Source organism: Sus scrofa, chromosome 6, assembly GCF_000003025.6.
Source record: "Sus scrofa isolate TJ Tabasco breed Duroc chromosome 6, Sscrofa11.1, whole genome shotgun sequence".
In the NCBI taxonomy this organism is placed as follows: domain Eukaryota; kingdom Metazoa; phylum Chordata; class Mammalia; order Artiodactyla; family Suidae; genus Sus; species Sus scrofa.
Window position 1 is genome coordinate 85408542 of NC_010448.4, and position 20276 is coordinate 85428817.

Genomic DNA, 20276 nt, shown 5'->3' on the forward strand with positions numbered 1-20276 from the left:
GGAAGTTCCCAGCCTAGGGGTCCAATCAGTGCCATAGCCACCAGCCTGCACCACAACTGCAGCCACACCAGATCCGAGCCACTTCTGCTACCTACCCTGCAGCTCCCAGCAACGCCAGATCCTTAACCCACTGAGCAAAGCCAGAGATAGAACCTGTGTCCTTGTGGTTACTAGTCGGGTTGGTTACCGCTGAGCCACGATGAGATCTCCCTTCTGGTTTTTTCAAGAAAAAAAATCAGAGATATGTTTTAAGCCCCAGTGTATCCTTCCTTTCCTCTCTCCTCCGTAAGTGATCACTTGCCTGAATATTTTATTTCCACACATGAGTTTATATTTTTACAATGTATACATGAATCCTTAAACAGTACATAGTGTTGTTTGGAACAATTTAAAGTTTTATGTACATGGTATTGGAGTTCCTGTCCTGGCTCAGTGGTTAAGGAATCCAACTAGGAGCCATGAGGTTGCAGGTTCGATCCCTGGCCTTGCTCAGTGGGTTAATGATCTGGCATTGCCATGAGCTGTGGTGTAGGTCGCAGATGCGGCTTGGATCCTGTGTTGCTGTGGCTCTGGTGTAGGCTAGCGGCTACAGCTCCAATTGGACCACTAGCCTGGGAACCTCCATATGCTGCAGAAGCAGCCCAAGAAATGGCAAAAAGACAGAAAAATAAAAAATAAAATTTTACGTACATGGTATCAAACTGTATATGGTCTTCTACAACTTTTTCCTATTCAACATTTTGTTTTATCCATGTTGATACCAGTAGCCCTAGTTTAGTCATTTTAAGTGTTTTGAAGTATTCTATGTTATCAATATATCACAATTAATTTGCTCATTCCTCAGTAGATGAATATTTAGATTGTCCCAGCTCACGGCAATGCTGATCTTTAACTCACTAAGCAAGGCCAGGGATAGAACCTGCAATCTCATAGTTACTAGTTGGATTCATTTCCACTGCGCTACAACGGGAACTCCAGAAACTGATTTTTATTTATTTATTTATTTATTTATTTTTGTCTTTTGTCTTCTTAGGGCCGTACCTGCAGCATATGGAGGTTCCTAGGCTAGGGGTCTAATTGGAGCTACAGCTGCTGTCCTATGCCACAGCCACAGCAACGCCAGATCCCAGCTGCGTCTGCGACCTAAACCACAGCTCATGGCAACACCAGATCCTTAACCCACTGATGGAGGCCGGGGATCAAACTTGCAACCTCATGGTTCCTAGTCAGATTTGTTGCCACTGCGCCAAGCCAAGACGGGAGCTCCAAAACAGTATATATTTAAAGTCTGCAGTTTTGATGAGTTTCAATTTATCTGAAACTCATCATCTGGCCTTGAAACCATAACCACATCAAAATGATTAACACAGTTGTCACCTCCAAAAATTTCCTCATCCCCTTTATAATCCCTTCCTACCATGCTTTCCTGGTCCCCAGGCAACCACTTGAACTGTTTTTGTCATAGCAATTCCTAGAATTTTATTTTTATTTTTAAAAATTGTTTTATTTTTTGTCTTTTCAGGGCCGCACCTGCAGCATATGGAGGTTCCCAGGCCAGGGGTCTAATGGGAGTTGTAGCCGATGGCCTACGCCAGAGCCATAGCAACTCCAGATAAGAGCCGAGTCTGCAACCTACACCACAGCTCATGGCAACTGCTGGATCCTTAACCAGCTAAGTGAGGCCAGGGATCGAAACTGCAACTTCATGGTTCCTAGTCGGATTCGTTAACCACTGAGTCACGACGGGAACTCCAAATAAATATCCATTTACTTTTTGAAGAACATTGGAGTTGTTTCCATTCTTTTGACTATTACTTTTTTTTTTCCATTATAGCTGGTTTACAGTGTTCTGTCAATTTTCTACTGTACATACAGCAAAGTGACCCAGTCACACATACATATATACATTCTTTTCTTTCACATTATCATGCTCCATCATAAGTGACAAGATATAGTTCCCAGTACTATGCAGCAGGATTGACTATTACAAATAGAGCTGCTGTGACCATTCATGTTCAAGTCTTTGTGCAGACGTATGCTTTCATTTGTCTTGAGTAAATACCTATAGTATAATGATTGGGCCATATGGTAGATGGGTATATTATTTTATTTTATTTTATTTTGGTCTTTTTAGGGCCACACCCACGGCATACGGAGGTTCCCAGGCTAGGGGTCTAATCAGAGCTGTAGCCGCCAGCCTACACCAGAGCCACAGCAACACAGGATCTGAGCCGCCTCTTTGACCTACACCACAGCTCACGGCAACGCTGTATTCTTGACCCACTGAGCAAGGCCAGGGACCGAACCCGCAACCTCATGGTTCCTGGTAGGATTCATTAACCACAAGCCACAATGGGAACTCTGATGTGTATGTAATTTTTAGAGAAACTGCCAAACAGTTTCCCAGAGTGGTTGTATCATCTTACAGTCTTACCAGTAGAATGACAATTCCCACTGCTCTACATTCTTGCTAACACTTCATATTGCCAGTCTTTTGATGTTACCCATTCTAGTGGGTATGTAATGTTATCTCACTGTGGTTTAATTTGCATTTCCCTAACATCTTTTATGTGTTTATTTGCCATCCATTTATTATTATCTTTGGTAAAGTGTCTCTGTTCAAATCTTTTTTTTTTAAACTAGATTGTCTTCAGTTGAAAGAGTTCTTTGTGTATTTTAAATACTAGTCCTTTGTTGGATATAGGTTTTGTTGCTATTTCAACTAGGTCTGTGGTTTGCCTTATTTCATAACAGTATTTTAAAGAGCAAAAGTGATCATTTTGCTGTTGTGCAGTTTATCGATTTTTCTTTTATGGATTGTGTATTTGAAAGTCACATGGATTTTCTCCTGTGTTTTCCTCTAGAAGTTTTGTAGCTTTAGGTTTTACATTTAGGTCTAATTTGGACTGTGACACAATGGGTTTGGCATTTAGAAAGATCCTCTGACAGCAGCAAGGAAGGTGTTTGGAGGGTGATTGCCTGGAGGTCTGAAACTAGAGAAACTTGGAGAGGTAATGGTGTCTTCCTGCAGGTGATGGTAGTGGAAAAACTGGTAAGGAACTCCGGGGTGTGGAGTGACTGGACCTCATGGGCTGAAGATGATAAAAATGATTCCCAGGTTCCTTCCTTATGCACAAAGTTGCGGGTAACTTGCTTCCAATTTTACTGCACTTCAAATTGGCTCTCAATAGTTTTTTCTTTCGGGGGGAGATTGAAATTGAAATTTAGCCACACGGGGACTGGACACAGCTTTCTAAAACAGCATATCTGCATCAGCTGCGTACTTAGGCGCTCCCTAGAGCCCAGCACTGAACTTTGTCCTCCCGAGTCCAAAGACCTTTGCTCTGTTTAATACCAGGAAAGGTGCCCGAGTTCTTTTACCCGCAGGAAATCGGCAGTGAGCGGCGCATGCCCGGAGAGGCCGTGTGGAGCCGATCGCCTGGAGCTAAGGGCGAGGGGTTCCCGCCATTTTGACCGGCTGGCGACACAGCGGGCTCTTTCCAGGAGACTACAAGTCCCGTGAGGCCCCGCGGCGGCACTTCCTATCCCTCACTGTCCTGCCTGCTCCCTTTCCCCCCTCCCGGGGGCCGAAGGCTCTGGCAGCACCCTGGAGGCCGGCGGGCCAGGTAGGATTTCCGGGGGAAACTACTTTGGAGGCTGAGGCGGCGGCGGCGGCGGCGGCGGCGCCCCGGGTGAGTTCGGCAAGCAGGGGAAAGTGCGCGGGGTCGCGCGGCGGGCGTCTCGTGGGCTCGGGCAGCGCTCTTGGCTCCGCTTGGGGGTCGCGGTGCGGGCCAGGGTACCGGCCGGGCCGTGGTCGCTTCTGGCCAGGGCGGAGCGGGCGGTGGCCGCCGCCTCTTCCTCCGCCCTCCCACAACGGTCAGCGGCAGCTTCTCCGCCTGCGGCGCGCCCCGCGCAGACTAACCCTCTCCGCCCCCCGGGACTTGGCGGGGCTCTTTTGTCTGGGCTGCTTTGCGCCCCTTTGTGCCCGGCGGTGGACTCGCCTTCTCGAGGGAGCACTCCCGGCCAGTCGCGGAGAGGGACTAGTCTCTGGGGATCCGGTTATGGTAACCAGATCGGGTCAAAGTCCATTTTTTAAACCCTTCCTCCCTCATACCTCTGCATCCCAGCTAGGCAGATCCGAGGTTTCGGAGCCAAGTAGAGGCAGACAGAGTTTCTGTTGAAAACCTCGAAGTTATTGTCCAGCTCATGTATGTCAACCCCGGGTGGCTTCAGGGCACTGATCTCTTCCAGGCATTTTTTGGTGGGGGGATGGGCCTCTGGGAAATGAGTGAGTCCCTCTCCCCTAGAAACCGGGAAGGGATCGAATTTGCTGCGATGTCTATATGGGTCGCAGCTGTGATGAGGAGTCCAAGAACTAACGCGGACGGGCAGAATAGTAGTTCACACACCTCTAGAATCTCGGAGGAAAGAAAGTGATTTATAGGGCAGCTAGCAGCCTCTTCATCCACTGCTTGCAGAAAAAGACGATAGCACTTCATCCAGCCGCCCAGTTTCTCGCTCCCTGTCTCCTACTCTCCAAATCTATTTCTTATTTTTTCAGCTTAAAACGAAAAGTTAAAAGCAAACGTCCGTTATTAGAAGGAGCCGCTTTATACAGAAACCAGAGACCTAGTGGCTTCTAGAAAGCCTCAGATGTAATATATGAAGCCAGTTTGAGGGAGGAGAGGTAGTTTACTGCAACTGGTGAATTATGTGGGTTTGATCACATTTTGTTGATGGTAACTTTATGTATCTTCCCTTGGAAGACTGCGTTACTAGGTTCACTTTGAAGTAAAGCTTTTTAAAAACCATTGCAGATTCTTTTTTTGAGAAATAAATTAGTCTTTCAAGTCTCTGAAATGAGGACAACCAAAACATCTTTATATGAATCATAAAAGGTTATAGAACTCATATAGGTTAAATTCCCACCCTAGTCAAGTAGGCAAATAAAAACCTTTGTACCTTATTACTTTGATATCTCATAATGGAAGTGATTTACTCTGAGAATCCCAGATTGTGTTAGTAATACTGTGTAGGAATGGAGGTCTGTAATGCAGTTGTTCTTCAATTTTTTAATCTGTCATTGAGCGGGGATTGTGTTTTCCTGGTTGTGCTTTGAAGAAGCATCCACACCACAAAATTACTCTAGAAGTTGTTACTTATTTGTTCAAACATGACATTGCTATCAGTATTATTTTTTGAAAGCAGTTCATATACATTGTGTAACCGATTGTCACTACATGTCTGTGAGATGTTCTCTCATTTTACAGCTAATAAGTGTTAAATTTACAGTCCGAAATGTTAGGTGACTTGCTGGAGATCACACAGTTAACCTAGACAGGAAATAGTAGAGTAAATCATATTCCAAATCCAGTGCTCTTTCTATTGCCTCACACCTGCTACAGTTATTTTTTTATTTTTTTGTCTTTTGTCCTTTTAGGACCACACCCACGGCATATGGAGGTTCCCAGGCTAGGGGTCTAATCGGAGCTGTTGCTGCTGGCCTCCGCCAGAGCCACAGCAAGGCCAGATCCGAGGTGCATCTTTGACCTACACCACAGCTCACGGCAACACCGGATCCTTAACCGACTGAGCGAGGCCAGGGATGGAACCCACAACCTCATGGTTCCTAGTTGGATTCGTTTCTGCTGCGCCATAACAGGAACTCCCTGCTGCAGTTATTATAACACCACCAGCTTGTGATTTGCTGAAATTTAAATATTGGAGAAAAATAAGGGGGTTCCCATTGTGGCTCAGCAGGTTAAGAACCCAAAGTAGTTTCCGTGAAAATGCAGGTTGAATCACTGGCCTCACTCAGTGGGTTAAGGATCTGGGGCAGGGTGCTGCGTAGGTCACAGATGCGGCTCCAATTTGACCCTAGCCTGGGAACTTCATTATGCCACAGGTATGGCCGTAAAAGGGAAAAAAAAAAGAAAAATACTACTGTAAATAAATATTAAATGAATCCCCTCTTACTTACTGTGCAATTTTGAGCAGTAAGCCCTTTGAACATTAGTTCAATCAGAACAAACTGATTCATGAGTAACTGGGGTTTCTAGAACCAAAATAATACCATATCAAACCGTAAGACATACTGAACATTAGTTCCATCCCCTTGTCATATGGCATGCTGCAGTTACCTTGTGTCTAGGCAGAATGGCAATTTTATGGAGCCCTGTGGGTAGAGAGAGGTGGTGAGTTATTGGGCTGTGGTTTTGACTAATGGTTATTGAAAGTTTTATTTACTAAAAGGTTTTGACTAATCTTTGCTTAAAGGTATATTAAGAAATATGTCGGAGAACATATATATGTACAGCAGTTTTGGCTGTGAAACTAACATTGAAGAAGGAATTGACATTTAGATACTTTCTACCCAGAGTGAAGACTCAAGAAAATGCTTTCTTAGTTTTGGCTTTTAATAAAACTTGATCAGTTTCAAACTTGTTGTTTAAGCCTTGAAATTATGTCAGTACATGCCATGAATGTGACATCAGAAATAAAAACCTGCTTCACCTCCCTTACTTAAATTCTTCTCAGGTAAAATGCATTACATGCCAATGGAATTGAGTCAATACAATTACTCTGGCCTTTCTAACTAGTAGAAGCCTGTTTTAAATCTCTGTTTTATTATGCGATCATAATGGGAAGGGGTTTTCTTTTCCCTCCTGTTTTTTTGCTGTGGGTCTACTCTATTTTCAAATCAATTCAGTCAACAAATATTTATTGAAAGCCTGCTGTATCTTAAACACTTTTGTAGACCCTGAGGACAAAGCAGTGAGAACAAAAATCTTTTCCTTCTGGGGCTTATAAACCAATGGGGGGGGCACCCTTGAAAGGGAGGAGTAAGACTATAAGTAAGCACTAAATGAATCCCCTCTTACTTGCTGCAGTTTTGAGCAGTAAGCTCTTTGAACATTATTTTCTCATTTTTAACATGGGTAATGTTTCCTGTTCTACCTAGCTTGTAGAATTGCTTTCAGAATCAAGTAGGATAAAAATTTGGTAGCTTTATACCCTTCACATTCCTGTGGCACATTATTGTTACCAGTGTTAGAAAAGGAAAAGGCTGTTTATAAAGAAAGAGGAGTTCCTGTTGTGGCGCAGCAGAAATGAATCCGACTAGGAACCATGAGGTTGCGGGTTCGATCCCTGGCCTCGCTCAGTGAGTTAAGAATCCAGCATTGCCATGAGCTGTGGTGTAGGCCTCAGATGCAGCTCGAATCTGGCATTGCTGTGGCTGTTGCATAGGCCAGCGGCAACAGCTCTGATGAGACCCCTGTGCCACAAGTGCGGCCCTCAAAAAAAAAACAAAAACAAAAAACAGACAGAATGGATGGATTCTATGGGGTTTTTTTGTGGGGTTTCTTTTTAGGTCACACCCATGGCATATGGAAGTTCCCAGGCTAGGGGTCTAATTGGAGCTATAGCTGACAGCCTACGCCACAGCCATAGATACACCAGATCTGAGCCGTGTCTGTGACCTATACTACAGCTCACGGCAATGCCGGATCCCCAACCCACTGAGCAAGGCCAGGGATCGAACCTGCATTCTCATGGATGCTAGTCCTGTTCATTTCTGCTGCACCACGACAGGAACTCCCTGATGCCCATGGTTAAATTTTCTGTGACTGTTAGCCACATCTTCACATGGGCTACTATAAACCTTTATGGAAACCTTTTTATTTATTTTATTTTATTTTATTTTTGTCTTTTTGCCTCTTCTAGGGCCGCTCCTGTGACATATGGAGGTTCCTAGGTTAGGGGTCCAATCAGAGCTGTAGCCGCCGACCTACGCCAGGGCCACAGCAACTTGGGATCCGAGCCATGTCTGTGACTTACACCACAGCTCACGGCAACACCTGATCCTTAACCCACTGAGCAAGGCCAGGGATCGAACCTGCAGCCTCATAGTTCCTAGTCAGATTTGTTAACCACCGCACCATGACGGGAACGCCATATGGAGACCTTTTAAAATAGTACTTATTAAATAAGACCATTATTATTCTGTATTATCACAGTTGGCTGTACTTTTTTTTTTTTTTTTTTTTTTTTTTTTTTTAATGGCTGAACCTACAGTATATAGAAGTTCCTGGGCCAAGGATAGAATACAAACAATAGCTTCTATCTGTGCTGCACTTGCAGCAATGCCAGATCCTTTAACTCATTGGGCCAGGCTGGAGATCAAACCCACGTCTCTGCAGTGACCCGAGCCAACTGCAGTATGATTCTTCTTTTTTTTTTTTTTTTCTTTTTGGTCTTTTTAGGGCCGCACTCTCGGCATATGGAGATTCCCAGGGTAGGGGGTCCAATCAGAGTGGTAGCTGCTGGCCTATGCCACAGCCATAGCAACGTGGGGTCTGAACCGCATCTGCGACCTACACCACAGCTCACAGCAACACCAGATCCTGAACCCATTGAGTGAGGCCAGGGATGGAACCTGTGTCCTCATGGATGCTAGTCGAGTTCATTAACTGCTGAGCCACAACGGGAACTCCTGCAGTATGACTCTTAACCCATTTTGCCAGTAGTCCACATCCCTACGGCTTAGTACACGGCTCCAGGTATTTCATTGGAACTTTATAAATGTTTATTGAATGAGTGATTAAGTCACAAACGTGAACAGGGGCTATTGTGGAGAATACCAGAACACAAATGCAGTGCCAAAATAGTTTTTTTATTCAGCAGATTTTTTTTTTGTTTGTTTTGCTCATTGTGTGCTAGGATCTAGATTATGTTCTGGTGGTACAAAGATGTAAAGGCATATAGCTTCGGCCTTGAAAAGCTTTCATCATTACAACATGCAATAGTGTGGTGAGTGTTAAATAGGGGTGTGTTATACTCTAGGTGAGAGTTCATACTTATGCTATAGATATGATTCCATTTGGAAATGCATTACAGAGAAAGATTTTGGTGCTTGTTCTTGAGGGATGAATAAGAACAGTTATTGTTAAAGGTTATTCCAGCCAGAAGGGGGGCAGTTTGAGCATAGGAATGGAGGTACAAAAGTATAAGGTGTGTGTCTGGTATAGCTAGAGGGTTTTGCACTTAGTTTTTATGTTTGTAGTTCAGGGATCCCCTCCAGATAATTTGAGGATAACAATAGATTTTCAACCCAGAAAACTGTACATAAGCATACATATGCATATCATTTTAGAAAGTTATGGAATACTTGAATCTCTGGACCAGTTGAGCTGAGTAGTTGACAAGTACAATGGCTGATGAAAGGAAAGGTTGATGATGGCTGAGTGCTGAGAAGGATTCAAACTGCTTGAAAAGGAATCTTAAAGACTTCATGACGTCCATGATTAGGGAATTGCTAAAACCATCTAACATTTTTAAGGAGGTAACTGACATAATCTGATCTTTTTTGAGCAAGTAATTGCTTGCTATTTCAGGGTAGGCTAGCGGGTTTAGGGGCATATCTAGAATAAGTGCTAAATAGGAGGCATGATCGAGGGCCTTTTTTGGTTTTATTTTGTTTTTTGCAGTTAACACGGTAAATACTATAAATTACATACTAATTTTTTCTTTTTTTATTACTCAATGAATTTATTACATTTATAGTTGTACAATGATCATCACAATCCAATTTTATAGGATTTCCAACCCACAACCTAGAGTATCCCCCCACCCCGCAAGCTGTCTCCTTTGGAGGCCATAAGTTTTTCAAAGTCTGTGAGTCAGTATCTGTTCTGCAAAGAAGTTCATTCTGTCCTTTTTTTCAGATTCCACATGTCAGTGAAAGCATTTGATGTTGGTGTCTCATTGTCTGACTGACTTCACTTAGCATAATTTCTAGGTCCACTCGTGTTGCTAAAAATGCCGGTATTTCATTCCTTTTAATGGCTGAGTAATATTCCATTGTGTATATGTGCCACAGCTTTTTGATCCACTCCTCTGTCGATGGACATTTAGGTTGTTTCTGTGTCTTGGCTATTGCAAATAGTGCTGCAGTGAACATTGGAGTACATGTGTCTTTTTGAGTCATGGTTTTTGCTGGTTGGATGCCCAGGGGTGGGATTGCTGGGTCAAATGGTAGTTCTATTTTTAGTTTTCTAAGGAATCTCCATACTGTTTTCCACAGTGGTTGCACCAATTTACAATCCCACCAACAGTGTAACAGGGTTCCTTTTTCTCCACACCCTCTCCAGCACTTATTGTTTGTAGACTTTTGGATGATGGCCATTCTGGCTGGTGTAAGATGATATTTTTTTTTTGTTTTTTTGGGTTTTTTTTTTGTCTTTTTGCCATTTCTTGGGCCGCTCCTGCAGCATATGGAGGTTCCCAGGCTAGGGGTCCAATTGGAGCTGTAGCTGCCAGCCTACGCCAGAGCCACAGCAACGCGGGATCCGAGCCGCGTCTGCAACCTACACCACAGCTCACAGCAACGCCGGATCGTTAACCCACTGAGCAAGGGCAGGGATCGAACCCGCAACCTCATGGTTCCTAGTCGGATTTGTTAACCACTGTGCCACGATGGGAACTCCAGATGATATTGTTTTGATTTTAAAGGATGGGAGAGATTTGACATGTTTGGAAGTAAAGGAAAAGTAGCCAGTAAAGAGGCAGATATTGAAGATGTGCACAGAAGAAAAGGGAGATAATATATCTTTTAGAGGAAATAAAATCTAAAGCTCTTAGAGCTCTGAGTCTTGAAAAGGAGACATGAAGAAGGAATGGGAGGAGATATATTTGGAAGTGATGGAGGTATAAGTTGAAATTGGAGTAAGTTACCAACTGCCTATTCTGTGCCCAGATACTGATCTAAGTACTTTTCTATGTGCTATTTCATTTAATTTTACAAAAATTCTATAGAGTGGGTGGGCATTCCCATTTGACAGCTGAGAAAGTATGGCTCAGAGAGATTAACTAAATTTCCCAAAGGCCTCTTTAAGTAATTGAATCCAGATATATTTTGACTTCAAAGCTTAGAATTGTAATTTCTGCCTTATAGAGTCTGTTAATGCCTGATGACTTCTTTTTGAGTGAATGACAAAAGGATAGGGAAGGCTAGAGGACCTCAGAGAGTGTTTAAAGTTTGGAATAGCAGTCATAGAAAAAGTAAGGGAGCTAACCAGAGATGAAAAAAAGGGCTGCTGAACTACAGTTAGGGCCCAACTGAGGTCACACAATTATCCAGTAGGCCATCCATTCTCAGACAACACTTTTTGAATACTGATGATATGGGCCTGAGAAGAAGATACACTCTGTTATAATAGGAGGCTTGAAGCAAGTCAAAAGTCTTGTGCTTCAATTTTCTCATCTCAAAAACAGTCTGGATTAGTTGATTTCTCAAATTCTAGGATGTTATTCCAGTGAGTTTTAAGAGAGAAAGTGTGTTCAGTGACTGAATTTTTAGGGAAGAGATGGTTGAAACTGTACAGTTTTCAGATTCAAGCTTAGTTGTCAGTTTAACTTCTCTATTATGTTTAAAGGACCAGGTGTTTGTTTTGACAATCTGAAAGTTCTGACATGTTTACTTAATATAATGCATTTACTACCTTTGGAGTCTGAAAACCTAGGTTCTATCTAGTTATAGTTCCATCACTTCCTAATTGTGAATATCCAAGTCAGCTGACCTCTTTAAATTAGTTTCCTCATTTATAAAATAGGGATAATAACCATTTCATCAAAAGTGTCAGATGACGGAGTTCCCGTCGTGGCGCAGTGGTTAACGAATCCGACTAGGAACCATGAGGTTGCGGGTTCGGTCCCTGCCCTTGCTCAGTGGGTTAACGATCCGGCGTTGCCGTGGGCTGTGGTGTAGGTTGCAGACGCAGCTTGGATCCCGAGTTGCTGTGGCCCTGGCGTAGGCCGGTGGCTACAGCTCCGATTCAACCCCTAGCCTGGGAACCTCCATATGCCGCGGGAGCGGCCCAAGAAATAGCAACAACAACAACAACAAAAGACAAAAAGACAAAAAGACAAAAGACAAAAAAAAAAAAGTGTCAGATGGGGAGTTCCCATCTGGCTCAGTGGTAATGAACCCAACTAGTACCCATGAGGATACAGGTTCAATCCCTGGCCTTGCTCTGTGGGTTAAGGATCTGGCATTGCTATGAGCTGTGGTGTAGGTTGGCAGCTACAGCTCCGATTCTACCCCTAGCCTAGGAACTTACATATGCCATGGGTGCAGCCCTAAAAAGACCCCCCCTCCTGCCCCAAAAAAAGTATCAGCTGGGATAATGCATGTGAGAGGTCTTTGTAAACTATATAGTGTTTAGTAAATGTGAGAAAAGATACTGTTATACCTGGCAAAGAAAAAGGGGTTAGTACCATGATCAGTGGTGTACAAGGGAGTGAGCACTGGTTTGAAATGCATCCTTCTGTTCCAGAGTGCTGAGTGGTAAGGGAAACCTCTTAGGATGTGTACTGTCAGTGCACTGAATTTAGAAATTTATTTGTAGTATATGATGTTGCTGGGTGTTTTTCCAGGTGTAGATTTATTTTTATTTATTTATTTATTTATTTCTGCCTTTTTAGGCCTGCACCCTCACCATATGGAGATTCCCAGCCTTGGGGTCAAATTGGAGCTGTAGCCGCTGGCCTATGCCACAGCAACGCCAGATCTGAGCTGCATCTTCTACCTACCCTGAAGCTCATGGCAACACTGGATCCTTAACCCGCTGTGCAAGACCAGGGATTGAACCTGCGTCCTCATGGATACTAGTCAGATTCGTTTCTGCTGAGCCACGGTGGGAACTCCCAGGTATATATTTATAATAAAATCTTATTTTGAATCAAATATGTGACATTAAAAAAAACCTCCATCGTTAAAGATTCTGTGTATTTATTCCCTCAAATGTGAACTTAGTTGGCCAAATTTCCAGGAGTATTTTTAAAATAGATACGGGAGCTCCTACTGTGGCATATTGGGGATCAGCAGTGTCTTGGGAGCGCCCGAACTGGGGTTGGATCTCTGGCGTGGCACTGTGCGTTGGGTTGGGATCCAGTGTTGCTGCAGCTGTACAGCTGCAGCTTGGATCTGATCCCTGGCCCTAGGAGCTCCATGGGCCTCAGGGGAGCCAAAAATTAAAGATAAATAGATGATAGATAGATAGGTAGATAAATAGATGGATTGATGTGGGCTGTATTGTAAGAATAAGGGATAACAATTTTGTGATTACCTTATAGAACTTAAATGCATTGCTTGGTTTGTTTCCTTTATGGATGGCTGGTTCTGATGGAACTCAACATACTTAATCTCTATAGAGAGCTGTCTTAGTTGGCCTTGACTCTACAAGTGCCTTCTAGCTGATAACCAGTGTACTTGATTCTCTGTGCCCAGCTCCTTACTCCCCTTCTCGGCACTTAGGTTTGAAATAGTGTCAGAAATTGTTATAAAAGGTTAATGATTCATCCTGACCTTGAGTGATCCCAGAGCACTTTGTCCATATCTCTGTAGGGCACTTTTCCCTTTGTAGCTTACTTACCTCTCTTTCTCCCCACTAAACTGTACTTATTTATGAGAATAAACTGAATTAAGGATTTCTGTCGTTGGTTTCAGTTTACATAACCATTACAAAAAATGCTGCCGCATAGGTCTTTTTGTACATGTAACTTTTCTTTCTTTTTTTTTTTTTTTTTTTGTCTTTTTTGTTGTTGTTGTTGTTGCTATTTCTTGGGCCGCTCCCGCGGCATATGGAGGTTCCCAGGCTAGGGGTTGAATCGGAGCTGTAGCCACCGGCCTACGCCAGGGCCACAGCAACTCGGGATCCGAGCCGCGACTGCAACCTACACCACAGCTCACGGCAACGCCGGATCGTTAACCCACTGAGTAAGGGCAGGGACCGAACCCGCAACCTCATGGTTCCTAGTCGGATTCGTTAACCACTGCGCCACGACGGGAACTCCCATAACTTTTCTTTTAAAGTGAAAATTATTATTGTATATTTAAATAATACATGGAATAATTATATTGAAAATTATTCATTGAATAATTAAGAAAATAAAATGAAATTACTGAGTCAGCAGATATGAACATTTATATAATGCTTGATTTGTATCACCACATTTTTGTCTGTGAACATCAGTATTGTGCGGTACTTGTTTATTCACAACCAATCTTACTAATAACAGATTTTAGTATTTTGTTTTTTTATATTACTCAATGAATTTATTACATTTATAGTTGAACAGTGATCATCACAACCCAATTTTATAACATTTCCATCCCAAACCCCCAACATCCCCCCACCCCCCAACCTCTCTCCTTTGGAAACCGTAAGTTTTTCAAAGTCTGTGAGTCAGTATCTGTTCTGCAAAGAAGTTCATTGCGTCCTTTTTTCAATTCCACATGTAAGTGATAGCATTTGATATTGGTATCTCATTGTCTGACTGACTTCACTTGGCATGATAATTTCTAGGTCCATCCATGTTGCTAAAAATGCTGTTATTTCGTTCCTTTTAATGGCTGAGTAATATTCCATGTGAATATGTACCACATCTTCTTGATCCACTCCTCTGTCGATGGACATTTAGGTTGTTTCTGTGTCTTGGCTATTGCAAATAGTGCTGCAGTGAACATTGGAGTACATGTGTCTTTTTGAGTCATGGTTTTCTCTGGATAGATGCCCCGAGGATTTCAATTTTTTAAAATAAATATATTTCCAGTTTAATTGTAATGTTGCATAGTTATTTCAAAATTTTAATTATTTAGAAAGTCAGGGTTTTTTTTTTTTTGAAAGTATATATAAGTTTATTGTTTCTCTATAAAGGTGACATCAACTTACCCTTTTAAAATCACTTTTCTGAAAATAAATTTTCTGGAAATGCATTCTTTATAAAAAGTAAAGTGTGCAATACTACTGTAAATTTGCAGAAGCATTTTAAACTGGTTAACTCAGGTAAGAGTTTGAAAGATAGGTTTTGTTCTGGGAGAGATTACAGGTATCCCCAGATTTTGTTAAAGTCTTTACTTAATTCTGATTAAGGCTGTAAGAACAGAGATTTCTCTTAATGGTGTAAAATGGTTAATTACATAATTAAAATCACTTGTAAGAAATGATCCAACCAAATTTTGAGTCCACTAAAAGTTATAAGCCAGGGCCAATATTTTAAGTGAGAAGATGCTGCTTTTCACAATTTCATTTTTTTTTTTTTTTTAATCTTTTTGCCATTTCTTGGGCCGCTCCTGTGGCATATGGAGGTTCCCAGGCTAGGGGCTACACCAGGGCCACAGCAACTCGGGATCCGAGCCATGTCTGCAACCTATACCACAGCTCACGGCAACGCCGGATCCTTAACCCACTGAGCAAGGCCAGGGACTGAACCCACAACCTCATGGTTTCTAGTCAGATTCATTAACCACTGTACCACGACGGGAATTCCCCACAATTTCATTTTTTGAGAGTCATTTTTATGCCACATCAACAGTAATTTTTAGTGGATTATTCTTGCCTTACTTGATGGCATCACTTCAAAACGATTAAGGAACCATTGTCCTACTTCATCAGTCCTCACGACTTTTTATTTTTTTTATTTTTATTTATTTATTTATTTTTTGTCTTTTGTCTTTTTGTCTTTTTTTTTTGTTGTTGTTGTTGTTGTTGCTATTTCTTGGGCCCCTCCTGCGGCATATGGAGGTTCCCAGGCTAGGGGTTGAATCGGAGCTGTAGCCACCGGCCTACGCCAGAGCCACAGCAACGCGGGATCCGAGCCGCGTCTGCAACCTACACCACAGCTCACGGCAACGCCAGATCGTTAACCCACTGAGCAAGGGCAGGGACCGAACCCGCAACCTCATGGTTCCTAGTCGGATTCGTTAACCACTGCGCCGCGACGGGAACTCCACGACTTTTTATTTTTGAAGGGTATGTTTGAAAATGAGTAAAAGGTCCCACATAAATATATCTGGGCCTATGTATTATTTTGTACTTATTTTTTATTTTTTGTTTTTATTTTTTGCCATATCCCTGGCATGTGGAAGTTCCCAGGCCAAGGATTGAACCTGTGCCACAGCAGTGACAAAGCTGGATCTTTAACCCACTGTGCCACAAGAGAACTCCCTATTTGTTAAATTTGAGTATTCATCTGTTACCATTAAAACATGCCCACCAGCATAAGCATATGAAACTGTGTTTGAATTTCTATAGATATGTTTGGATTTTTTTTTTTTTTTTTTTTTTTTTTTTTTTTGTCTTTTGGTCTTTTGTTGTTGTTGTTGCTATTTCTTGGGCTGCTCCCGCGGCATATGGAGGTTCCCAGACTAGGGGTCCAATCGGAGCTGTAGCCACCGGCCTACGCCAGAGCCACAGCAACTCGGGATCCGAGCCGCGTCTGCAACCTACATCACAGCTCACGGCAACGCCGGATCGTTAACCCACTGAGCAAGGGCAGGGACCGAACCCGCAACCTCATGGTTCCTAGTCGGATTCGTTAACCACTGCGCCACGACGGGAACTCCTGGATTTTTTTAATGCCTGGTATTTCATGTTTGGGAATCAGAACATGCTAATTCTTCCATGTCTTTATACTTACAGTCAGTATTAAAAGTTTGGCTTCCAGGAGTCCCCGTCGTGGCGCAGTGGTTAACGAATCCGACTAGGAACCATGAGGTTGCGGGTTCGGTCCCTGCCCTTGCTCAGTGTGTTAACGATCCGGCGTTGCCGTGAGCTATGGTGTAGGTTGCAGACACGGCTCGGATCCCGAGTTGCTGTGGCTCTGGCATAGGCCTGTGGCTACAGCTCCGATTAGACCCCTAGCCTGGGAACCTCCATATGCCGCGGGAGCGGCCCAAGAAATAGCAAAAAGACAAAAAATAAATAAAATAAAAAAATAAAAGTTTGGCTTCCATTAACAAATAATCATTTGGTTTTTTTTTTTTTTTTTTTTTTTTGCTGTTGTTGTTGTTGTCTTTTTGCCTTTTCTAGGGCTGCTTCCGCAGCATATGGAGGTTCCCAGGCTAGGGGTCGAATTGGAGCTGTAGCCACCGGCCTACGCCACAGCCACAGCAATGTGGGATCCGAGCTGTGCCTATGACCTACACCACAGCTCACAGCAACGCCAGATCCTTAACCCACTGAGTGAGACCAGGGATTGAACCAAAACCTCATGGTTCCTAGTCGGATTCGTTAACCACTGCGCCACGACGGGAACTCCCAGGTTTTTTTCATATGACTGTAAATTCTTTCTTTTTTTCTTTTTGTCAGATTTTTATGATTTTTGATATTTTTGTCTTTTATTATAGCTATTTTTTCCAAGTTTATTGAAAGCTATTATAGCTATTTTTTCAAGTTTATTTAAATATTTTGACCCTGCCTGTGATACTCATTTTTATTTCTGTTTTGTGTTGTACAGAAACCTAAGTATTTCATGCCATAACTAGTCACTATGTCTTTTTTGTATTTCTTCTATTGTTAGAAAATTGTTTCTCCATAGGTGGAGCAAATATTAATTCCTCAACTTCTTTTTTTCTCACTTTTGAGGGGGAATTAATTTTGATATGTGGGAAAATGTTATTCTAAGTTTTTCAATTATTTCTACTAGCAAATATTTTGTGAAGACATTTTAAGCTTTGCAGTACACTAAATTAAAATGCTCTTGGAGTTCTCTTGTGGCACAGGAGGTTAAGGATCCAGCATTACCACTGCAGTGGCTTGGGTTGCTGCTATGGCACAGGTTCAGTCCCTGGCCTGGGAATTTTTATATGTCGCGAGTGCAGCCAAAAAAAAAAATGTTCTTAATAATCTTATGCTACTAATATCCACCTAGGTCATTAGAAATTTAAAATCTTTATAGGGGATCAAGAATATTAAAAAAAATCATAAAGTATTTTTCTCACATTAGTGTTGATATATTTTATTCTTATTTATCTTGGAATAGTTTTCATAGAAAAATGATTGTCCTTTGAGAGGATTGATTGTTTATGTAACAAGGTTAAAAAGTAGAGCTCTGAAATACTTTGCCCGTCTTCCTATGGGTGACAAGTAGAAAGGGAGAGAGTTCCTAAGGAGAGGCCCTTTCTGTCTTCCTCTTCCTCATGGATAAATCCCTATTAAAAATACTGCCATTAGGGGAGTTCCCTCCATGGCGAGGCGGAAACGAATCCGACTAGGAACCCTGAGTTACAGCTTGGATCCCTGGCCTCACTCAGTGGGTTAAGGATCTGGCATTGCCGTGAGCTGTGATGTAGGTCACAGACGGTCTATGATCTGGCATTGCTGTGGCTGTGGTGTAGGCCAGCAGCTGTAGCTCCCATTCGACTCCTACCCTGGGAACCTCCATATGCCAAGGGTGTGGCCCTAAAAAGATAAATAAATAAATAAAATTAGGCAGGAGATAATTGGCTTCTGGGATATCTTTGTATAATTGGGAAAGGGACTTCATCCTTCCACTAGGGACCACTAGGGACCTTTCTGTTAAATGAATGTGTCTTTGCATACTGTAGCCTAAGATAAATGAGAGGTCTGTTTCTTTGCAACTGCATTAATCCTTGCACACTTTTTTGGTGTGTGTGGTAAAATTTACCATTTTTACCTTTTTTAAGTGTACAGTTCAGTGGCGTTAAGAACATTCACAGTGTTGTGCAACTGTCACCAATATCCCATTTCCAGAACTTTTTCAGCATCCCAAACTCTGTACCTGTTAAATAACTCCCAGTTGTCCTCCCTACTCAGCCCCTAGTGACCTCCATTCTGCTTTCTGTCTCTATGAATCTGCCTATTCTAGGTGCCTCATGTAAGTACAGTTATGATATTTACCCTCTTGTGTCTGGCTTTATATTTATATAAATATAAATATTTATATTTTTAAAACTATCTCCTCTTTGTCCTTACAGTTGTTTTATTCTGTAGAAAATCGGAAGATTCCCTGTAGCTTCTTAACTCTCTGGAGGAAAGGCATCATTGAAATAGAAAAGCAAGCATTTAACTATCTTCAGTTAATTTAAGGATTATTAACAAAAGGTTTAGAGGATTTGGTACATTAAATATTTTAGTATGTGCTAGTGCTTTTGGAGGGCAGAACAGAAAAGAGAATATTAAGCAGTTCCCATTGTGGCACAGCAGAAATGAATCCGACTAGGAACCATGAGGTTGCGGGTTCATTCCCTGGCCTTGCTCATGAGGTTAAGGATCTGGTGTTGCCATGAGATGTAGTTTGGCTTGCAGATGAGGCTTGGATCTGGTGTTGCTCTGGCTGTGGCATAGGCTGGCAGCTATAGCTTCGATTCAACCCCTAGCCTGGGAACCTCCATATGCCATGGGTGTGGCCCTAAAAAGCAAAAAAAAAAAGAAAAGAGACTATCAAGGAGCAGCTGTTGAGCAATCTGTTTTAACTATAAGAGCTTAAAAGGATTAACTTGCTAAACATCAGTTATGCCACATTAAATTCCTGTAAATAGTGATCCTAAATATTTCATGAAGAAATATTCTTACTTGATATCATATGATCCAGACATACATGAAACTATTTTAATAAAACTCATCTGTCGGTTTTTCCATTGATCATTTTTATTTGATTTCTAACAGTGTAGATATATTTAACCAAACTTCATCTATTAAAAGAAAACTTTTGCCTGAAAGCCAATATTACTCTCAAGTGTCCAGAAGAAGTTGTGGTTTTTTTTGACACAGTGTTCAGCGGCTTGATATGGGTGGGATCTCAGTTCCCAGACTAGGGATTGAACCTGGGCTGCAGTGGTGAAAAGTGCCAAGTCCTAGCCACTGGACCGCCAGGGAACTCCCTAAGATGATTAATTCTGATCCACAAATCTTTTTTTTTTTTTTTTTTTTTGTCTTTTTTAGGGCCATGCTCACAGCATATGGAGGTTCCCAAGCTAATCAGAGCCACAACTGCCGGCCTACACCACAGCCACAGCAACGCTGAATCTGAGCCAAGTCTTTGACTTACACCACGGCTCACGGCAACCCTAGATCCTTAACCCACTGAATGAGGCCTGGGATCAAACCCAAAACCTCATGGTTCCTAGTCGAGTTCATTTCTGCTGCGCCATGATGGGAACTCCTGAAAAATAATTTTTAAAAAAATTATATTGAAAAGGGAGTTCCCTTCAAGGCTCAGTGGTTAACAAACCCAACTAGGAACCATGAGGATGCGTGTTTGATCCCTGGCCTCTGTAGGTTAAGGATCCAGCGTTGCCATGAGCTGTGGTGTAGGTCGCAGATTCGGCTCAGATTCCACGTTGCTGTGGCTGTGGCGTAGGCCGGCGGCTACAGCTCCGATTAGACCCCTAGCCTGGGAACCTCCATATGCCGGGGGTGCATCCCTAAAAAAAAAAAAAAAAAAAATCAAAAAAATTTTATTGGAATTATATT

The 20276-nt window shown here is 42.4% G+C and overlaps 1 protein-coding gene across 1 annotated transcript in view; it reads left to right on the forward strand.

Moving 5' to 3' along the window:
- Positions 3452-20276, forward strand: part of PHACTR4 (phosphatase and actin regulator 4) — a 117449-nt gene continuing 100624 nt past the window's right edge. Inside the window, 1 exon segment of the mRNA XM_021095668.1 lies at positions 3452-3692. The gene's annotated coding sequence lies outside the window, so the exon portion shown is untranslated.